This window comes from Channa argus, chromosome 1 (genome assembly GCF_033026475.1).
Source record: "Channa argus isolate prfri chromosome 1, Channa argus male v1.0, whole genome shotgun sequence".
In the NCBI taxonomy this organism is placed as follows: domain Eukaryota; kingdom Metazoa; phylum Chordata; class Actinopteri; order Anabantiformes; family Channidae; genus Channa; species Channa argus.
The window spans coordinates 19425858-19446824 of record NC_090197.1 but is presented as its reverse complement, the minus strand read 5'-3'; the positions used below and the strand labels follow the sequence as shown (position 1 = coordinate 19446824).

Genomic DNA, 20967 nt, shown 5'->3' with positions numbered 1-20967 from the left:
ACGACGTATTGGTTTTAATAATCACAAGCAGCGATGTTAGCAAACACGTTTAGGGCTGTGGCAGAACTACTCATGGTCTGTGTTGCAGGAGATCAGATTTGTGCTCATTACATTTAAACCAGCCTTATACAAACCCCATAGCTCTAATCCAAACCCTTTGTCACTAAAATAGATCCAATTATTAAACACTTGTTGTAAATAAAATGTCTTTGGCTGTTTATTCTTCCGGAAGTGACTTTGGGTTTATGATCTCTCCTCAGACGGCAGCAGAGTGGAAGGGGCAGTTTAAAAGAGTCCCTAGTGAAACTTTGGAGGTGATAAATATCTTTCTTTCTGCAATGGTCCCTCTATTGTCCCTCTAGGTGCGCCCCTGGTTACCATGACCTTTTTGTGTCCAGTTCCGAGCTATGTTGACCAATCCATTCACCTGAAAAACTACACCTGCTAGATGTTGGTCACTTATGGCTGCTGGTACAACCTATTGTACATCGTCATATTTAACACATATAAGTAAGGGTGATTAGTGCCTTTAGATGTATTCGTCAGAGCTACAACATTAATACAACAAAATGGTTTAATATTTATCAAGACAAAATTACACTTCATAAAAATCTGTAAATATGTCTGCTTGTTACAGTTGATGTTTCTCAGTGATTCTAAGCATTAATCACAAGTCATCATTCACAGTAACTATTTTGTTTGCATACAGGATTATCTGACCCTAACAAATGTAAGTTTTTCCCTTGTGTGGAGGAATGAACAATTTCATGACAGGGCTGTACCTGACACAGAAATACCATTCAGTAAAACTGCAATCGTAACTTTGAGCCCATATAATCTTTATGGGTGGTAAAAAAAAAGGGGGGGGGGGATGGCTCACAAGACAGAGATGACCAAAGCCAGCAGAAATGCAACAATTTAGAAAGATAGATAGATAGATAGATAGATAGATCGAAAATACGCCTTCACTCCACATACTTAGAGTGTGCAGTAGTCCATGCAGCAAACACATACGTGTATATTCCATACTTAGTTTACAGTGAGACCAATCTTTCTCTCTACTGGACTCAAGGACTGCCAGGGCCTCATCAGTTCTTGATATGAGGTATCACAGCTCGTTCTTTCCTTCCTACAAAATGTTCCAGGCAATTTAGTCCAAGGAGAGAAAATTTGTTGTGTGGAATGAGTGTCTGGATAAATAGCTGAGAGCAGCCAGGCCACAAGGCTAATCGAGAGAGCAGTGCAGTCATGCAGCATGAGGAGAGCACTATGCTAAAGAGTTAATTTTCAGCCATGGAGGTCAGCAGGGGTAAGCAGGGTCCTTTTCTCAGGGAGAAATTTGTAATACGTGGTGGCTACTAGGTACTGTGGGAATTTGAACACCCCTCATTCTGAGAACACTATGCTTATCTGAACAATCCTTTAATCCTCTAAATACAGCCCTTCATAGATTTTCGTATCATTGCGGATTTTCTACAGGAAGAGCTTTTTTTTGTCTTTAAGCATTTTTTAAAATATATTATATAATAATATTCATTATATTATATTATATAAAAGGTTTCTATACTGCCAATACCACTGGGAATCAATTTCCTAGTCTGCAGCAGTAGTTGTTGCTTTGGCAATTTTAAGGTGTTGTTTACGTTAAGTGGATCATATGAGGTTGACTTCCAAGCGCTCTCATCTATATGCTGAACATAAAACCGTGGGCAGCTTCTTACACAAGCTCAAAGGGCTCTGTGTTCTCTGAGCTGATTGTGTACTGTCTGCCCAGTCAAAGAAGCAGATAGAGTCATGAAGTGTGAGCTGATAGAACAAAGCATAAAAGGAATTGTTAAACTTACTAAAGTAATGTTTAAACCATTAGTGTTTTTTGAAATGATAATAGTTTTTGCATCAAAGTTATTGTACAGTATTCCTCCTCACTGAGTGTTAAAAAAAATCGCTCTACATTTGCACTGTGTCATTTGTTCTACACCATCAACAGACAGTAAAAAATACACACATGTCTATAATAAATCTACATTAAAATAGTTATTTGGCACCTATAATTCTGTCTCGTGTTAATACCGACCTTAAAAAGATATTCCTTTCTGAGACTGGGGGAGAAGGGGGTGTTTATAATGTTTTGTTCTCTTTTACAGTACCTTGCGGTATAAGATATTTTGGTTATGTCCCAGTAGGAGGCAAACCTCTAACACCTGTAACATCAATGCCATCCACCATCCGTGAGCTGCAGTGGCTGTATGGAATACACCCAATTAGCTTTTCGATTTGTGTAATTTCTAAAATAGATTCTTCCTCTCCTGTTTTTTTCTTTTTAGAATGTCCTTAATCAGCTCTCAGTAGTGAAAACAACGAGGCTTAAATGAAAGGAAAGGACCTTTAGTTGTGTTTAATCATATATACAGTGCAGTACCTAAAGGTTGCAATCCACCGTTTCAAGGAAAAAAGGCTCTCTTTTGTCATTCCCATTCTCTTTTGTGGATTCTCTTAAAAAAACAGAAGAAGAATAAACTGTCAACCATCATAGTCCTGTCCCTTCAAGGCATAAATGTGCCACCACAACTAAAGTATCTTCATGTCACGATCACTCACTCTTGCACCTTCTTGCGACACATCCACTGCTTTCTGTTGCCATCATGCTTTTCTCACTTTCATGACTCTCTCTGGCTCCCGGCCCCTGTCAGCCCCATTGACCTCATCCTTGTCGCCTTTACCCCAGCACATCTCAATCACTCTTCTCTTCTCCTAACCATCCCCTCAGCAGTCATACCCTGGAATGAAAGTGGAAATGTTAGAGGCCAGTGTGTGAAATTCTCACTTGCCCTTTCCTCAGATCTTTCATCTCTGTCTCCAATTGCCCTGCTGTGTCCAGTCTTGAACAATAAATTTTGCAAAAGCTTGTCATGAGACTCTATATTAGAGACATTTGGCACAAATAAAGGCAGAGCCTTACATGTCTTTTTATTTGAGTAGATCAAAGTGGAGAAAGCACTGGGTAATATCACAGCAATTTTAAAACCATCTAATTTAGCAAGAACTTTTAGAAAAATGAAAGAGTATCACTGTCCATGTGATACTATTTCAAGTTTCAGTAGAACTACCCTAACATTTTAGGGAAATTTGTGTAAAGAATGAACAACACAAAAAGTAAAATAGTAGCATAGTAAGTACTGTTATCACCAATAAATGAGACAGACAACCATATGGCAGACATCTCTGACGCAATACTCAATGATCAGCGTCAAAGTTGGTTAAAATAAAAGAGCTTTGCCTTTCTGCACTTATTTTACAGATTACACAGACATTGCGTCATTTTACAATAATGCCAAAACTTACGTAAAAAAAATGAGTATTACCTAATTTTTAATAACTAATGCATGTGCATCATGTTTTCAAGTAGTTTTCACTGTTGTGTACTCAGAAGGTATTTTACTTTATTATCCCACGTAAAAAGTAATTTGCTGCTGCAATATTTTGCAACATTGGCCTAGAAGCTTGGTCATGTTTGTTTCAAGATCTTTATTGTGCTCTTTATTAAAATGACCTAAACAAAATATAAACCTGTTTAAATGAGTTGGCCTTCCTAATAACAACTAGTACAAATATTAAGTGCCTCAGGTTTAGATGAGATATTAGATGATGATTGACCAAAAGGAAAATAAGTATTTAAATGACAAATTATCTGCACTTACAGGCATCTCTGTCTACATCGCTTACTCCAACTTCAAATATTTATTGATTTCAAATATTGCATTTAAAGTAATCTGTATCGTCGTCATCTAAAGCCGAGGGGTCATTCTCTCTGCCGCCGGAGGCGGGGTGTTGCTCACTGTAGCAGAGTAAAAGTGCAATCCTCTGTAGTTAGCAGTGTCCTCAGAGCTTCTCTCCTTTCAGCCATCGAATCACACCGTGTATAACTTATGTTACTTTGTTAATAACTGCAATGTGATTACAGAATTTAGGACTGTAATATGCTTCATTACTGCATTACAGAAAAATGCAATATGATTACAGCAACACTGATCATTACTTTATATTAGTTTATACAATATTTTTTGAAGTTCAAAGCGGCTGTCAACCAGCTATATTTCGTCCCATGTTTTATTTCTTATAATGATGTTTTAGAGCAGCAGGAGTTGCCAACAACACATTGCATCATGTGATCTAAATCCACATGACTAGCTAAAGAAAATGAGACTACCTGCCTTATCATATTGTGTTTCGTAGCCTCAACCTGCTCTTATTTCAGCGTCTGCTGGGGCTCAATTGATTTGTGTGTGTGTGTGTGTGTGTGTGTGTGTGTGTGTGTGTGTGTGTGTGCGTGAGTGTATCTGCTTAGTAAACTGGGAATGAACACAGTTGTTTTTATGCTCCCTTATATTAACCACGGACCAAGAAGCAGATTGGTACTACAAAATGCAACCACAACTGCGTCTCTGCTCTTGTGGGGGGTTGGAATGTCATATTGATTAGGACTTGACTTTTCTTTTTCTTCTGTTGTTGTGGAGTGTAGTCATGTAGGTAGTGTTTTCTTCTTTGAGAACAAGCTTCTAATCCACCCACATTCCCAGTTATTTTCTGCCTCAAACTCGCAACTCTCTCTATTCCACCTCTCTATTAGTGCTCTCTCAGTATCCATCAGCCTTTTTCCAGAGTTCCCTGCATCAGCCGAATGTCTTGTTGATTAATCACTTGATTACTACTAGCCAGTAGTCACATTGATTAGCTTTGCCACATGATTGCTGGTTGAATCGTCATTGAGTATGGACTCTCTTTTGGCAGCATGTCATAACTAGGGGACATCTGGGCAAAGCTTTGCTATGAAAGCTGACATCGTGGAGAAATCACAGGAAAAAGTCCTGTGATTTCTCCACGATGACAGTGACATGGCTGAAGCTTCTGTTCAGACAAAATCCCTTAGGTAATGTTGATGTTATAGAGAAATAACTGGCTACGAGTTTTTACTCGCTCTTTTGAACCTGAGCGGTGTCAAGTTATTTGTACTGGAAAAACAAAGTGATGCAACTTCAACCATGTACTATCAGGCTTGCTTTTCAGTGCATGAAGAAAAGCATTTCAATCATTTTTTTCTTAAGAAACTCTCTGGAGTTGCACTGTGCTGCTGAATCCAGAAGCATTCAAGGGCCACTGTTGTCTCATTAAACCCAAGCATTTCATCTTCACTTTGAATTCTTTAAACAGCATCGCAATATCAGACACACACACACTGAAAAGCACACACACACACACACACACACACACATATTATGTCAAGTCTATCTCCAGCTCCATAGGTGGCACCTGCTGGAGCAGGAGTTTATAAACGAAAACACAGACACAATTGGAAATAAAATGAGTTTCAAGATGGAACAAGTCACGCTCTCAGTGTGTTGGAATTCAGCAAAGACAGGGAAACACAGGACAGCAAAGATTACACTTAAAAACATTTAAACCGTGTATAGTGGAATAAAAGTGTAACAAAACAGATGCATATTATTACATATAGACATATACAGTAAAAATTGTATTAACACCAAGACTTGACATCAAGTCCATACATTTTTCATGCTTTGTCCACTTTTGTCATGGAACCCTGTGTTCCATTTGTGTATGTGCATGCGGCTAGACCATGTTTGGGGTGTTCAGGTCTTTGTCACTGAAATGTAACATAAGCTTGTCTGCGCTCTCCTTGTTTTACTCCCATTCTGAGGATCTGAGTTCATAGTAAAATTAAAATATTAAATGAAACTTTCCTCTAGGTGAGTTACTGTAAGAGAGTGAGCAGGGGGAGCTTGCTGACACATTTACCAGTGCTCACCATTCAGATGTGGACTGGTTGTTTCGGGCTGGTTTAGAAACACATATTACACGGCGGAAAGCATTGCGATGGAAAGCATTGCAAACTGAGTAACAAAGAGGGGGGACGTTCCAATTCCCTTAAAGATAGTAACAGATTTTCATGCTTGTGAAAGCAAGTGCTTGAAACTAGACAGTAAACAAGCACCATCTGATGTCATGCTGTGCAGACAGTGGTAAATGTATGTGATTAGTCCTTAGAACATGTGTGATGATAAAAACACCAAACTAACAACAGTCACCACGTAACTCTAGAGTGTGAATGAAGACTGATCCAGTTGAGCCCCCTTCCCTAACAACACATTTGCTCATTTCGTTTTTCCTTACACCTTTGCAGTGTTTTCCTCCTGGAGTCTTGAGACTTGAGGAGGGACCAAGTTGCAAGAAAAAGATGCAAGTGAGGGAAACATGGATGCAATTAAGAGAAATGACATGTACCCAGGGATAGAGACTGAATGGAGACGAGTGCACGCTTAACTGAGCTTACCTAAAGCAGTGATTAAATGCTCCAGAGGTGGAGGGTGTAGAGAGCTCAAATAGCTGCACTTAAGTGCTTGAAATAGTGAAGACTGTAATGATGCTTGGGTAAAAAAATAAACAAGCATCATCTGAAATCATAGGAAATGGCTGACTGAGTGCACTTCAGAGTTTTTCATTTGAGCATTACCAATGGAAATATTATATTCTGGAAGTAACATTGCTTTAAAAAGCTGCATTTTCTGGAGTGTTGGTGTGTCAGCCCTTGGGCAGTCCAAGCATCATTAGACCCATCACTGTGGTAACAATCCCTTAAGCCATGAGGTTGATATGACACAGTGTGAGAAATATAACTCATAGTGTCCAGCTGTGATACACTTCATCAAAGCCAGCAGCTGTGTGTGTGTGTGTGTGTGTGTGTGTGTGTGCGCACTGCTTCTGATTTTCTATCTATGAGTGCTACTGTACATTCATGAACATGTGCGCCTGCATCTGTGTGCGTGATTTTTGCCCAGGGAAAGAGTAATGAGGACCGCTGGGGCTCATTTAAACAACCAGGGTTCACTAGCGGCAAAGCGAGCTAGAGTTCCCATGAGCGGGGGGAGAAAAGCAGAGCAGCTCCAATGCTTCCTGGTCTTGTAAGCTTCAGCCACACATAACACCAGGATTCAAACATGTCTCACAACCAATGCCCTGACCCCTCACTCCTGCAGACCAGGGATATCACAAGCATAATTTTGTAACTTTTAAATAATAAATTGAGAAAATATTGAAGGTATAAATTGAGGAGGGTTGCGTCAGGAAGGGCATCCGGTGTAAAAACGGTGCCAAATCAACATGCGGACAATGATCAGCTGTGGCGACCCTGAACTCACGGGATTAGCTAAAAAAAAAATAAAAATAAAAAAACATTTAAGGTATAAAATTTAACATTTTTATAAAAAGATTAACACATGAATCTGATCTATGTAAATAAAGTCTCATACAGCCTTGTTTCTTAACTTGATCTGAGTTTGCATCATACCATCTTTGTTAAATAAAACTTTTATTGTAGACTGTGAGCCTTGATAGAAAATCAGTTATGTTTTTAACATTAACTGATCTTAGAGATTAAATAAATATTAGTCTGCTCTGTGTGAAAAGCCACGCTATGCAACATTCTTCTAATTGTTTAATAGAAATGGGCTCCATATCCCATCTTAATGAGGAGAGGTGCCGTCAACGCCTCCTGTGACACAGACACCCAGAACTGCACTGGCAGCAGTGTGGAGACATGTTTTTGTGTCTGCCTCACCTTTCTGAGCCATAACACAAAAGCAAAGCTATCTGTTTAGTATGTGTTTTAGCATTCTAGTTTATTGAAATGTCCTAATGACAGACTGGACAGAGTGTGGTAAAGAGTAAGGAATGAAAGAAAACTGTATCGGAGCAGGGAGAGGGTTGAGCTGAACAGGCTGAAGGACTGGTTCCAAGTGTCAAGCTTGCACTAGCTGAAATGCTCACTGTAGCTTTAAATGTAACACCACAGAAAGACATTTTAATCAAAGTATTGTCCTACCAACTTCTACTGAGATACCTCAGAAATCTAAATGTACCTCCAATTCAAAATCTTTTGAGTTGTAGACTTCTATTGAAAGTAGTTTAAATGGGCCAACAATGAGGATCAATGATTGGTTGATTAGGCACATTTACAGCTCATTTATATTTTTTCCAGGGTGATCATTGGTCAGCTGATAATCCTACATCCCCCACACACACATACATAGACACAGACACAGACACACACACACACACACACACATACACTAAACACAGTCAATGCAGGAGGCTCACTAAGATATATTAGCACCTCACCTCAAGCAAAGTAATTAAAGTCTGGCCTAAAAATCCTTAGATTTGTTGGTAGTCACTAAAGGGGTCTTAAAAGTCACTAAATCTACGGAGAAAGTCACTAAGTTGTGATGAGAGGACAGCGCTGTGTGTGAGCGAGAGGAGGTGGGGCTATGTGGGCACTGCAGCAGTGTGTGTTTCAGATCGCTGTCAGAGAGAAGAGAGCAAGCTAGTGTAGCTGGTACTGCAGAAAATTAGTTTTGAAACTCTTTCAAATAATCAGAATTGATCATTTAAAGTCTGCTGGAACCACAGCACCCTGAGATGTTCAAGGCACAGATCTTTGGTAGAAATGTCATGATATCTGGATGCAAGTTGACTTTACTCACCAGTAGCTGTGTTATGATACAATCTGCTCTTGCACATTGTCTGAATCAAGAAGAAGCTCTAATCGTGGAATGATTTATGATTGTTGAAAAAGCACCAGGGTTTTCTCATTGAGGTATTTTTATCATTGTAAATGAAGGTTATGCACAGAGATGCACCAGGGCAGAGGTACTCCTAAAATCACTCTGACAAACAGAAAACCACAAACAGTACACATGCAGACACACACTTGCACACACACACACACACGCACAGAGCCGCCTCATCACCTTACATTGATTTCCCGCTGGCCAACCAACTGCTTAGCCATCTTTGTGGTGACAGGTTGACCCATGAGGCTTGTTAAGATGCTCACACACACACACACACACACACACACACACACACACACACACACACACACACACACACACGCACACACCCACACACACACACACACACATACACGCACACAGCGATCCTGCAGCCTTTAGGGAACTCCCTGAAGCATTTATTGACCACAGAGAGAAAGTGGCTATTAATCTGACAAAGGTTTAAAAGCCTGTCGCCGTCTGTTTGTGTGTGTGCTCATATGACATATGACTGCATGTGTGTAGGAGTTTGTTGTCTAGAATTTTATCCTTTGATTGAACATGGAAAAATGTGTGTTTTTGGGTGTGATCGTCCTGTTTAAACACAAAAGACTTACAAAGTTGGAAAAGAACAGAAAGTGGTTTCAATATGTTACATAATTAATTGTGGTGTCAAAGGTCTGCCACTTGACACCTTTTAAAACGCAAGGTGAGCCTGTCCAACCGTCCATTCCAGCAAATTACCATCATACTGTTACTTCTGCCAGTTCAACACCCCAGAGGCAAAGCTACAGGCCTGGCAGAGCAACAAAATAATGAGAGGATGGAGAGATAGGGAGCGAGAAAGAGAAAGAGAGAGAGAGAGAGAGAAAGGCAGTGAGAGAGAGACAGTGGGGCTCAGGAAGAGACAGGGAGAATGAAGGACATACGGTGACTCCAAAATGCCCGTCTGTGCGTGCACTTATGTCTCCATCCGTCAATTAAAGCCTTAGCTCTAAGATCCCTCACTTTTCATCTTGGCAGCAAAGAAACATCTTATTTGTTGAGCATTAAAAATCCATGCTAGGGGAACACTGGGGCGCTGTGTGGTCAGAGGCATGGAGAGAGAAAGATCTGTCTTATGTCGCTGTGTTTTTCTGCCAAGAACATCAACTTAGAGGAATTTGTCTCTGGAGCCTTGTTATTGTTGACTCAATGTTAGAGGCCATTGTGTTGTAAAGTGTCACACCAATAGGAAGGAGAACACACACAAATGTGTACATGGATTTAACCAGCTCAAAAAAACATCAACATTATTTTCATCTTTTTCAAAAAGTGGTTAGATGTTGTTGATCAAGGTTTGATGTTAGTGCACCCTGTGTCTGTGTGTGCTTGTTCCTAGCATGCGCATGCCTTTGGTGTGTCCTTTGTGAATGATAGTTTTGCTAAAGTGCTGCGAAGAGAAACATTGGTTTGCTACGCCTTTGATTCATCGCTCCTTTGTGAGAAATTTGCATAGCAGGCAGACTCAGGGCAGATCTGGGCTCTCGTTATCCGGGTGGCTAGATGCTTCATCATTATCATCAGGCAGGCGCTTGGCTCCAGCCACTTTGCTCTTGCTCATAATCTTCATGCAGGCTGATGCAAAAGAAAAAAACAAAACAAAAAAAACTGGAAAGTCTTGGAGAAATTAGACAATGGGGTCTGGATAGAGATGCTGGTGCCTTGTCTGCATGATGTTGTCAATGTGCAAACAGTGTTGGTTGATCAGTGGTCACTCACGTAGTCGATTTCACCTGTCAGCTTGTTATTCTGTAAACACAAGTACACCACAATTCCTCTCTGTCACCGCTATGTTTCTATGTCTTTCTCCATCTCCCAATTGCTGCAGTGCTTCGGGGGACAGTGCTTGTTACAGAGGATATGCTGACGAGTGGCGATCGATACTGACTCCCAAACTGCAGCATCTGCCTGGAAGCTGCGTGTGTGTGCGGGTGTGCGCACACGCGCGTTTGTGCATTGTGTGTATGGGCATCTGTGCGTACATAAACGTTAGTGTATGAGCAAAATGTTTGGCACTCGGGATAGACACATGCGGGTGCTGCTGTCATTCATTTCATTATGCCCTTCAGGGTGTCAGCTATCACTGCATGGGGATACGGGTGCATTTTTGTGTGCATGTGTGTGTGTGGTGGATTTAGATATCCGTTTACGGGGGATTATATGACAGCTTCCACAGCTATTTTTCTCTTTGAATATTTTACCATCATATAAACAAAAGGCAATTTCAAGGCAGCTGTGCAGATGGGAGAGACAGAGGGGCAGAGAGGAGCTGTGGCTCTGTGCCAAGAATGTTGCCATCAACAAAAATTATAGATCAGGATTAGCTGGATTGGCACAGATTCAGATTCTCCTATTGAAAAACTTTAACAAAATTTACGTTCCAAAATCCCCATCCAGTTCCACTTGACTACATTTGAGTGAGAATTGGCCGCAGTGCCATAAAAGTACTTGCAGCAAGGCGCGAAATAAAAGGAAAACGAGACCGAGATGGAGACTAAGAGTGTTTCTTCTTCCCTGGGTCTTAAATCCACCATGGGTAACTGCTGGAGTGTGACAGTAGGCTTATAACAGCCAGTGGTTGAAAAATCCCAAGTGCATTTCTTTCCTGCAAGCCCAAGTAGCACACCTCCCTTTATGCCCCATGCAGAAGAAGACGACATGGTGATCTTTTTTTTCTATCCACTTATTTGTCCTATTACTTATATATTAATGGGTTCACACGAATCATAAACTTTTAAAGCATTCCCAGACAGTGCCTGGACAGTTAGTGCATTATATTTGAATTGTTTGTAGCTTTCTCATCCTCTCTCTGAATCTAATTCTTCTTTTTGTGTATTTTTTAGGTTAAAGTCCCCTTCATTTGCATGATAGCACACACGTTGGCTCACTAAAACATTAGGCAGAGTTGTTGGTGATTAAGTTTGCTCACATTAGATATGCAGATTACTGTATCATCCAAAAAAGCAATAAAACACTAATGGTCTACTCACCATTTATTTTAAAAAAAGCCTAATGGGATCATTATTCAAAGTTGTTCAGATAATTAAACATAACATGTTTATTTGAAGTGCAAAAAGAGTCAGAGAAACCTCTGAATCAACACAACCTCTCTAATGGAAAAGTCTGTAATTGGAGGCAAACCAGTGACTGGGGAGACCTTTTTATTCCTTTATTTTGATCTTGTGTTTATTTTTTCTTCTTTATTAAACTAAAGCAACACACTGAAAATTCAGCCAAATAAAGAAATGCTTTGTATATTCTGTAGTGCCCTTTATGTAAAATGCTAATATAGACCAATTCACAGGGATTTCTTAAAATGCCCAATAACAATAGCAGAAACATGATGCTGCTAACGCTAAATCCTGAAGACACACACACGCAAAACAATCTGACATACACACACACAAAGACACGATCAATACATGCAGCTTTTCCACACTCCCATGCAGATGATATCATAGTTGGCATGTAGGGGAGGAGGCAGGTATGCGAGGTTTCACAGCAATGCTGAAGACTATCTGAGGGGGAGAATTATTGTGGAGGCAAAGAGCCATGGATGAATGGTACAGAATGAAGAATGGCGAAGGTAAGGAACACACACACAAGCCCCAACCAATGCACACACACACACACATACACACACACACACACAGTTTCCCCTGTGTTTTTGCTTAACTCATGGGGCAAGATTTCCTTGTCTTGTAATGATTTCTAAATAGGGCCTCATTGCCCAGGGATATATTTAATTGCCACACACCGGCTGGTGATGCTAATGCGCACTGACAAAAAGAGAGCAGGAGGCACAGGGAAAGAGAGAAGCTAGTCACACTTGTTTTTAAGTTACTTTGACTCAGCAAGGGCATGAGCGACTGTCACTCATTGTAGAAGCTTTACACATTTGTTTGTCCATCACATTATGGGGGAAGAGATTGCTGTAGTTAGTGGAAGCAGCTGCTGACACATGTTCGCACTGTGGCCCACACCACATCTAAAACATGGAGACAATTGTGTATCGGCTGCACTGTGTTTCCGCACTCCCCAGTGAATATTCCATCTCCCAAAATCTCCCAGACCATAATCAAACATGCAAGCATTCGTGTGTGTGTGTGTGTGTGTATGATAATTCAGTGTTTTAAAGGGTGTCATCACTACACAGCATGACCCAGCCTCAGTAGGTGGACCACAGTCCTTTTACTCCCTCTTACTCTCACGTTACACAATGGAGGTATTGTTCACAAACGCATATGCATGCGCCTGTCTTTCTTTATGGCGAGGACTCTGCCTGGTATTGCCCTTCAAATAATCCCTTCCACTGACAGTACTCTGATGCTGTAATTGATGCAGTCCCATCATCCTGCTCTGTAGCTCCATCTTCTGACCTGGAAACAGAACAGCTGTTTCACAAATGCCATTCGTGCACAACTTCTTGACTCACTACTTGTTCCCTATAAGATAAGGCCAAACCTGAGCTCTGGTTTAATCACGTCGCCCATTTATCTAAGCACTGTACTAAACCCTATTGTGCAGAGCTACCCTGAGATTACATCTGAATCATGTGGAAAGTTTTGTTCATTTCTTTATTAACAAAATCAGCAATATAGTATATTATGTCTTATTCATGACACTTCTGCTTTAACAGTGTCCCCTGGGGTCATTTTAAACCCAATTTACTTCCTTTTATTACTTGATATTATTTTGCATTGGAAGCTTCCTGGCAACTCACAAGCTTCAATTTCTCCATGATTACTCAAATGAATGTTTGACAGAGTTGAATAGAGTATTTTATGCACAACAATCTTTAGAAAGGGTTTACATCCCATCCACCTTTACCCAAAAAATAAATCAAAAGAAATCAGTGTACTGCAGTACAGAGCTGTTGAAAAGATTCTAAGGAATAAAAACTGCCTCTATTATCTAGAAGCCTTGCCCTTTTAATTTTGATGGATCTTCCCTGAGGGCAGTGGCCTTGATTAATTTCCATCATATTTGAAACATAGATGTCATTGCGGTGTACAACAAGGCTCTGTCTTGGGGCTAATACTTTCTCACTGTATATGTTACTGCTGGGGTCCCTACCATCCCCATGCTGATTATACACTATATATATATCTATATTTTCAAAAATGTGGGAGTCATCTTTGGCCTTGACAAGCAATTTAGGTCTGTTCTCAGCAGCAGTTTCTTCCGCACAGGGCCACGGCAAAACACATAAAACTGTTTATTTCTTCCAGTGTCTGCTAGGTGATCATTTTGCTTTGTTTTTGTCTTTACTATTAACTTAACTACTTAACTACTAGTAGTCAATTGTCTCTGGCTCTTCACTGCTAACTGGTATAGAGACAACATATCACATGTACTAGCTCCTCTTTACAGGCCAATGTCGACTTTCCTGTAAGATTCTGTTTTTCATTATAAATCACTGCATGGCTTGGCACTAGCTTATATCCCTGATCTCCTCATCCCATATTCTACAGCCAGACCCCTGAGATCCTCTGATCAGTTTCCCCTCTCTGCTTCATGCTCACAGTCTAAATCTTGAGGTGATAGAGACTTTTCTTTTGCTGCTCCCAGAGAGTGCAACAGTTTACCCTTTAGTGTCAGATCTTCCCGTTTCGTTGCCACTTTTAAATCCCAGCTAAACACTCACCTGATTTTCATTTGGAGCCCTTAGAAATTAATTTAATTTGCAGACAGTCATTTGAAGTTGTGAGGATTAGCTACAAATTCCAAACAAACAAAAAACGATACAGAATAAAGACTTGTACATTGCTCCACATTGTAAGTACACATGCTGAAACACACACTGATCAAAGCCATGAAGAAAAAGATATGTGTACAGCAACTGCAATGCTGCAGTGTGGTGTGTGTGTTTGCATTGTGTACACCTGCTTGTACACCTGCTGCTAAAATGTATGTGTGAGTTGCTCAGCAAAACATCCTCATACTTCATGGTTGGTGGTGATTTTGCAATAGACCTGCTTTAACAGTATGTGAAACATAAAAATACTTTATTATAAGGACAAATCTCCGAATGTGTGTGTGTGTGTGTGTTTGAGACACTTCTCTTTCTGTATTAGGATAAATAGCCTTGTCTATCATATGAGGCTGTGCCTAGCAAACAGATTCCCCTCACGTCAAGCCAGATGAACACAAATAAGCTCCCCAGAGGAGACACTTCAGAGGGAAGAGTGTCCCTGTGACACCTATTGTGAAGGACACCTTGTGACTAAGGAGGCGGTGTAGGTGACAGCCAGAAAGTAAGCATGGCTCCACCATGCACCAAGCTCCTGTTCAAACATGGAGACCTGTTTAAATATACTGTATAGGGCTATGCATTGAACTTAAATGCACAAAAATCACTCTTTCCTTGATGCAGAGATGTAAAGAAATGCATTTACAGTGCATAATGTCAGGCAATCTGTTATACCTTATGCTGCAACCTCCTTCTGTCTATCTCATAGAATCTCTGTTAGTGGTTATGTCATTATCTCATCTCTGGAAATAAATGCAAGCAGCACCTATGGCCCCTTGCATTAAGTAACAACTGGTTGTCAACTGCCATCAGAATCATTCCACCTCAGAGATGACAGGTCCCATGCACACTAAATCACTGTACAGAACCAAGAGGTAATTATATTGCTGCTTTAAATCTTCTTGATAGCCTGGAACGTTAAATGATCTTACGCGCATACGGTCAGAGATGCACACGTGCTTTATGATGCGCATGCTCACACAGCACTGCTGTGGGCTCAGGTGGCCAGTTGTTTACCACACGGGTCACAGTGTTTTACTTTTCATGCGCTACTGCAACATAAGTGGACCACAGGCACTCAAAACCTGCTGTACTGCCGTGTGCTCTACATGAATAAATATTCTCTTCAAACTGCACAAGTGGTCTTTTTGGCAAAAGGTCGTTTTGACATCATGTAGAAGGCAGCTGTGGCTCAGGAGTCAGAGGCAGTTATCCACTAATTGCAGTGTTAGTGGTTAATTTCCCAGCTCCTCCCGTCCACACAGCAGCACATCCAAGACACTGAACCTGGTGGATCAGTGTCTTGCAATTGAGTAGGCATGACCCATATAGAGCTTTTTAAAAAATATTGTATGATGAGGATGATTATGATTATTATTATAATATTTTTCTATCCATACTAAATGTGAATTAAGAATATATCTTCCACATTACAATACCAACTGTATACATACATACATATTATCTGTTACATCTGTTTTTGTACAGACTCTACATACAGAGAACTGTTTAAGCACAGAAACTCAAAAGTTAAACATTCAACAGAAACAGCAGAAAACACCAGTTGTTGGAGACATTTGTCATTTTAGCCAGTTAGTACTGGCTAAAAATAAGAAGATGAATATGAATGTACACTTTCATCTGTTGATAATAAGGTTTTCAGTGTTTTCAAAGTTTTCCAAACACCACAATGAATTCAGTCACTATTTCTACTGACTCCAATACTGTTCATCCAGATGGGATCATTACACCTCTACAGATGGCTTTGGATAGTAAATTCAAAGATGTATAAAAAAAAACAAAAAAACAAAAAGTCCCTTTGGTGTTTGATGGCACTACAGAAGAGTGTTTAGTGTTTTCATTTGCAGGCCCCTGTTTAATGGTATCTCATACGAACCTAGCCTGCACACTGCAACAAACTCTACATGCACCGGCACAAAGCTAGTAAGACTTACTAAAGTCTTTGTATCTGCAAAACAACTGTACAACAAAACACCAACATCCAAAGCTTTCTCTTTAAAAATTACATTGCAGGCATTTTTATGTCTTAAATGCTAATTAAGCAGAAATATAAAGTTGCCTATTGTGGTGAGTTAAATTCTCACAAAAGTCCATTGTTCATGGACTGAGCATGTTATTGACTTCTTGTTCATGGCCTGTTTTCCAGTCACAAACTACACTGCAGTACACAGCTGACTGCCTGCGCAAAGCAGTGAAATAAAAGGGTCTTTTCATTTAGGTGAACATTGCTCCATTCCCACAAATAGTTGCCCAAATCAATTGCTTTGCTCCAAACTGCACATCGATGCTTTGTTTACACAAAGTGTCAATGTTGCCAAACCTCAATATATGTGTGTATATATATATATATATATATATATATATATATATATATATATACACACACACACACACACACACACACATACAATAGCACAGATGAAATGTCGAACCTGTCAGAGTTTTGCATGGTTGGAGTTTGACATCGGAACATTTTTGAACCATCACATCACTGGAGCTTGAGTGAACAAATGTGTGTGCGCACACATACACAGAGAGAGAGAAAACACAGGCTTCTGAGAATTGGACCACATGACTCTGGGCACAGGTGCACTATGGGATGCCCAACTATTTTCTGCAGTTAATCGATCACATGAAGCCACTGGAGCTTGACTAGGAGTCAGTGGGCCAGATAGTGATATGGACTGTGTGTGTGGATGTGTGTGTTACTGTCCTATACTCCATTATCATTGAATTGCTGTATGACCATTCTAGAGCTACATGAGGCTTCTGAGACACATTGAGCTCTGAGGCTTTCTGTCATCCACTAATTCACTCACGTTCTATGCTCTCTCTCTCACACCCTATGATCTCCCATGGTGTGTAAGCACAGGGGAGAGTTCTCCAGAGGTTAGCTAATTTGGCCCACTGGTGCCTTAACCACATTTCCTTGCTTCACTTCATCTCTTCCCGCTTGCATGTCTCTCCAAACTTCCGTTCTCCTTCTGAAATATCCTGCTCACAAAATTCCTCTGCCTTCACGGCCGCTTGCTTCTTTGCATCATACAACTTTCATTAGGTGTAGACTGAGCGATGGACCTAATTCAGAGACGACCTTAGGCTCTCATGTTACCCCCTCTACCAGTTATATCCCCTGGTATCTGAAAGGGGTTTGAAGCAGGGGAACAATCCCTCAATCAGTCTTGTGACTTTATTTCATGGGAGAATAACTGTAATTTTTAATCAAGGTGGGATTTTTTGAGGCATGTATCATAAGGGTGATAGATAGAAAAGAATGTTGCACATCTTTTTCCATTGATCTATAAAATGGCACATTGATGGCCTGTAGGGTATGTGAAGAGAACAGAAACAGGCACTCAGTGGAACACAAAATGATCGCATTGTTGGTGGATGCCTCTTTGAACCAGTCAAGTTACAGTTTTACATGTATGTATATCCAGACTCGTATTTTAATCAGTACATCCATGAGATCAAATGAATGTGTATGTTCGGCGTAATGAAATTCACTCCAAGGATTTCTTAGATATAGCTAAGGAAAAGCATTAGAGTTCATGGTGATGTTAACCTTCAACCTTTAACCTTTAAAAATCTACTCAGTTTATCCTTGAGTCCTGGATGCTTGTGCCATAATTAAAAAATTCCATTAACAAGTTTTTGTGATCACATCCACAAGATGGATTGTGGATGTGGATGTGGCATGGATGATAGGTCATAGTGACCTTGACATTTGACCACCAAAGCCTTAAAGGTTCATTCAGAAGGCCAAAAGGAAGCTTATTTCAAATTCAAAAAGGTTCCCACTAAGCATTCCGGACATATTACTTTCACAAGAATGGGAAGGATAGACCGACAGACGACCCAAAAACATAATGCCTGGGGCTGACGCAGAGGCATAAGACCAACAAATATCAGTCTGACAGAGAAAAAGATGCTTGAAAACACTGAGTAGTGAAGAGCTGTGGGATCCTGCTGCATATGAATTCACAAAATAAAAAATGAAAGAACAAAGTGCTGCACAGCACTAACACATTTACTACCACATCTTGCTTTAGAATATAAAGTCAGTATACAACAACAAATCCTAAATTCCTAAATTATTTGTTTACACGTTTGCCTTACAATCTGAAGGGATACAGCATGTTAAATACTCTATGTGCAGATGGTTTCTGTGGGTGGTAAAATAAGACATTAAGCCCTGATGTTTTGGGCATAGTAGAACATGTAGGTGTCAAGCAAATATGCCTGAACTGCAAAAGCATTCTCCATCTGCAGAAAAAAAATCTTCCTAAGGAGATGTTACCAATACAGAATGCCATAGAACAAAGTGTCTATTTATTGGAAGATCTACACTATATTTTTCTTCTATTTTGATTTATGAGATTTTTAACACTATCAACAAGAAGTTGGCCTATGCTGCATTGCTTTGAAATATGGCCAAGTCAGAATAGAGTACTGTATACCAATCCATACTGATCCGCAGAGATCCGTTGAGAAAACAGGAATGGATATAAATGACAAGGTGTGTATCTGTCCGTGTGTGTGTGTGTGTGTGTGTGTGTGTGTGTGTGTGTGTGTGTGTGTGTGTGTGTGTGTGTGTGGCCCTTTGCTGGAGCATAAAGGGGCTCAGTGCTAAGCCCGTTCAGAGAGAGAGCCATAGCTGATGAGCACAGAATACTAATTTTGGTGCCACAGACACACACAAATACACACACGTATAAAGTTTGGATGTATTTATTTCAGAATAACAGTAATTGTAGTGAATGCCAATATATTTGTCATCTACAGGGCATGTGTGCAATTTTTCTTTGAGTGCGAATGTGTGTGTGGGTAGAGTTAAGGGTTAATAAAACACCTGTATGTACTATACATCTACACAGTGTGAAAACAAACACCTTAAAAAAAACACACACTCTCTGCTCTAATTACCAGGATGCAGATAGTATTCCTTGAGGAAGGAATGAGCTGTCAGTTTGTCTGTGTGTGTGTGTTTGTGTGTGTGTGTGTTGTGCATGTTTGTTTGAAAGTGATGGAATACTGGCTCCTGCTCAATGCTAGGGTGAGCTGGTCCCAAGGGTCCCGGCCAAATCTCAGTCCTCTCTCTAGGTTTTTCTTCCTCTCTAGTTCCTACTTTTTTCTTGATGTCTCTCTTTATATAACTCCCTCACTTCACACTCAGAAAAAGAAAAAAAATCACAACCTTTATATTAGCTTGTATGTCTGTGTGTGTGTGTGTGTGTGTGTGTGTGTGTGTGTGTGTGTGTGTGTAAGGATGAGAAGTGTGAATGTCAAGAGACTGAAGCAGGTGTCCAACAACAAGCCCTACTTGTGGACAATTTGACACCTGTATCAGGAACAGGGTCATGTTCAATGGAACTTCAACTACTTGTAAGTCATTGATTTGACTTTACGGGAGCTGAATTTTTCTATCTTTTGGTATCACTCACAAGGTTTTGTTACACTGACATTTCTGATTTCAAAAATGTCAGAATTAAAATACATTTTCATAATGGCTCCAATCCCCTTCTGTAAAAAAAAGGATCTCTCAAATACTTAAAAATAATAATAATAAATGCTGGTTGTAAAATGATTGTCTACTAACATCGAAATGCCTTTTTCAATGTTCATAATTTGTTTCCACTGCCACCAAGTGGCCAAACACATCATTTATTGCAGTTTTAAGGGTCAAAATACACCAATCAGCCACAACATTAATACCATCTAATGACTTTCATATAAAGATATTATATTGTTTTTACAAAAATATTATAAATATAATATACTAATAAAGGGTGATTATTAGGGTTTAACTACCCATAATAATCCGCTCTACCTCACCTGCAACCGCTGCACACAGTGTATCACATTTTGCTGTGTAAGGGGCTGTGTAGCTGCAGACTGCTCAGGGTGGCCATGCTGACCTTTGACCTCTAGGAAATTATTAAGACCACCAGTGTTAATATTGTGGCTGATGGATCTATACCAACTTGTAGCTGCTCTGACAAACAGTGGAGGGAACCATCCACCACCAGCCACAAATGAATGTGTGCAAGACAACTAATTAAAAGACAGCGATCATGGCTACTGCAGCATGATAGATGAACCAACACATAAGGGTTGGTGTAATTTTTCCATGAGTGACTGATGAATGATTGAGGACAATAGTGTTAACTCCTTACTGATACTCCTAGCACAAATTAGACAGTATGTATTTACAACCCGTAACAGCTGATGATATTTAAATCCATACCCTAACACAGGAAGATAAATCTGATGTACAGAGTTTCAGATTAGATATAGCAAAGAGTGACTGCAGGGTGGGGAGGAAATGACAAGGTGACAAAATGAGGCACTCCATATCTTGGTCCAGATCACAGCTTTAACCCTTTATGACCTGCAGTTCTCAGTCACCAAGAGAAAGGGGGATGGTAGACAGCAATCATCCATCATGGTGACATATTCACTGCTATGCTAGTAGTGGTGTGGATTGCACACAAACAGGCAACAGAGGCACATTTATGTACAAAT

At 40.1% G+C, this 20967-nt stretch overlaps 1 protein-coding gene across 30 annotated transcripts in view; it reads right to left on the bottom strand.

The window, feature by feature from the left end:
- adgrb2 (adhesion G protein-coupled receptor B2) overlaps positions 1-20967 on the bottom strand; it is a 217436-nt gene that overhangs the window by 123058 nt on the left and 73411 nt on the right. The gene's annotated exons all lie outside the window — the stretch shown is intronic.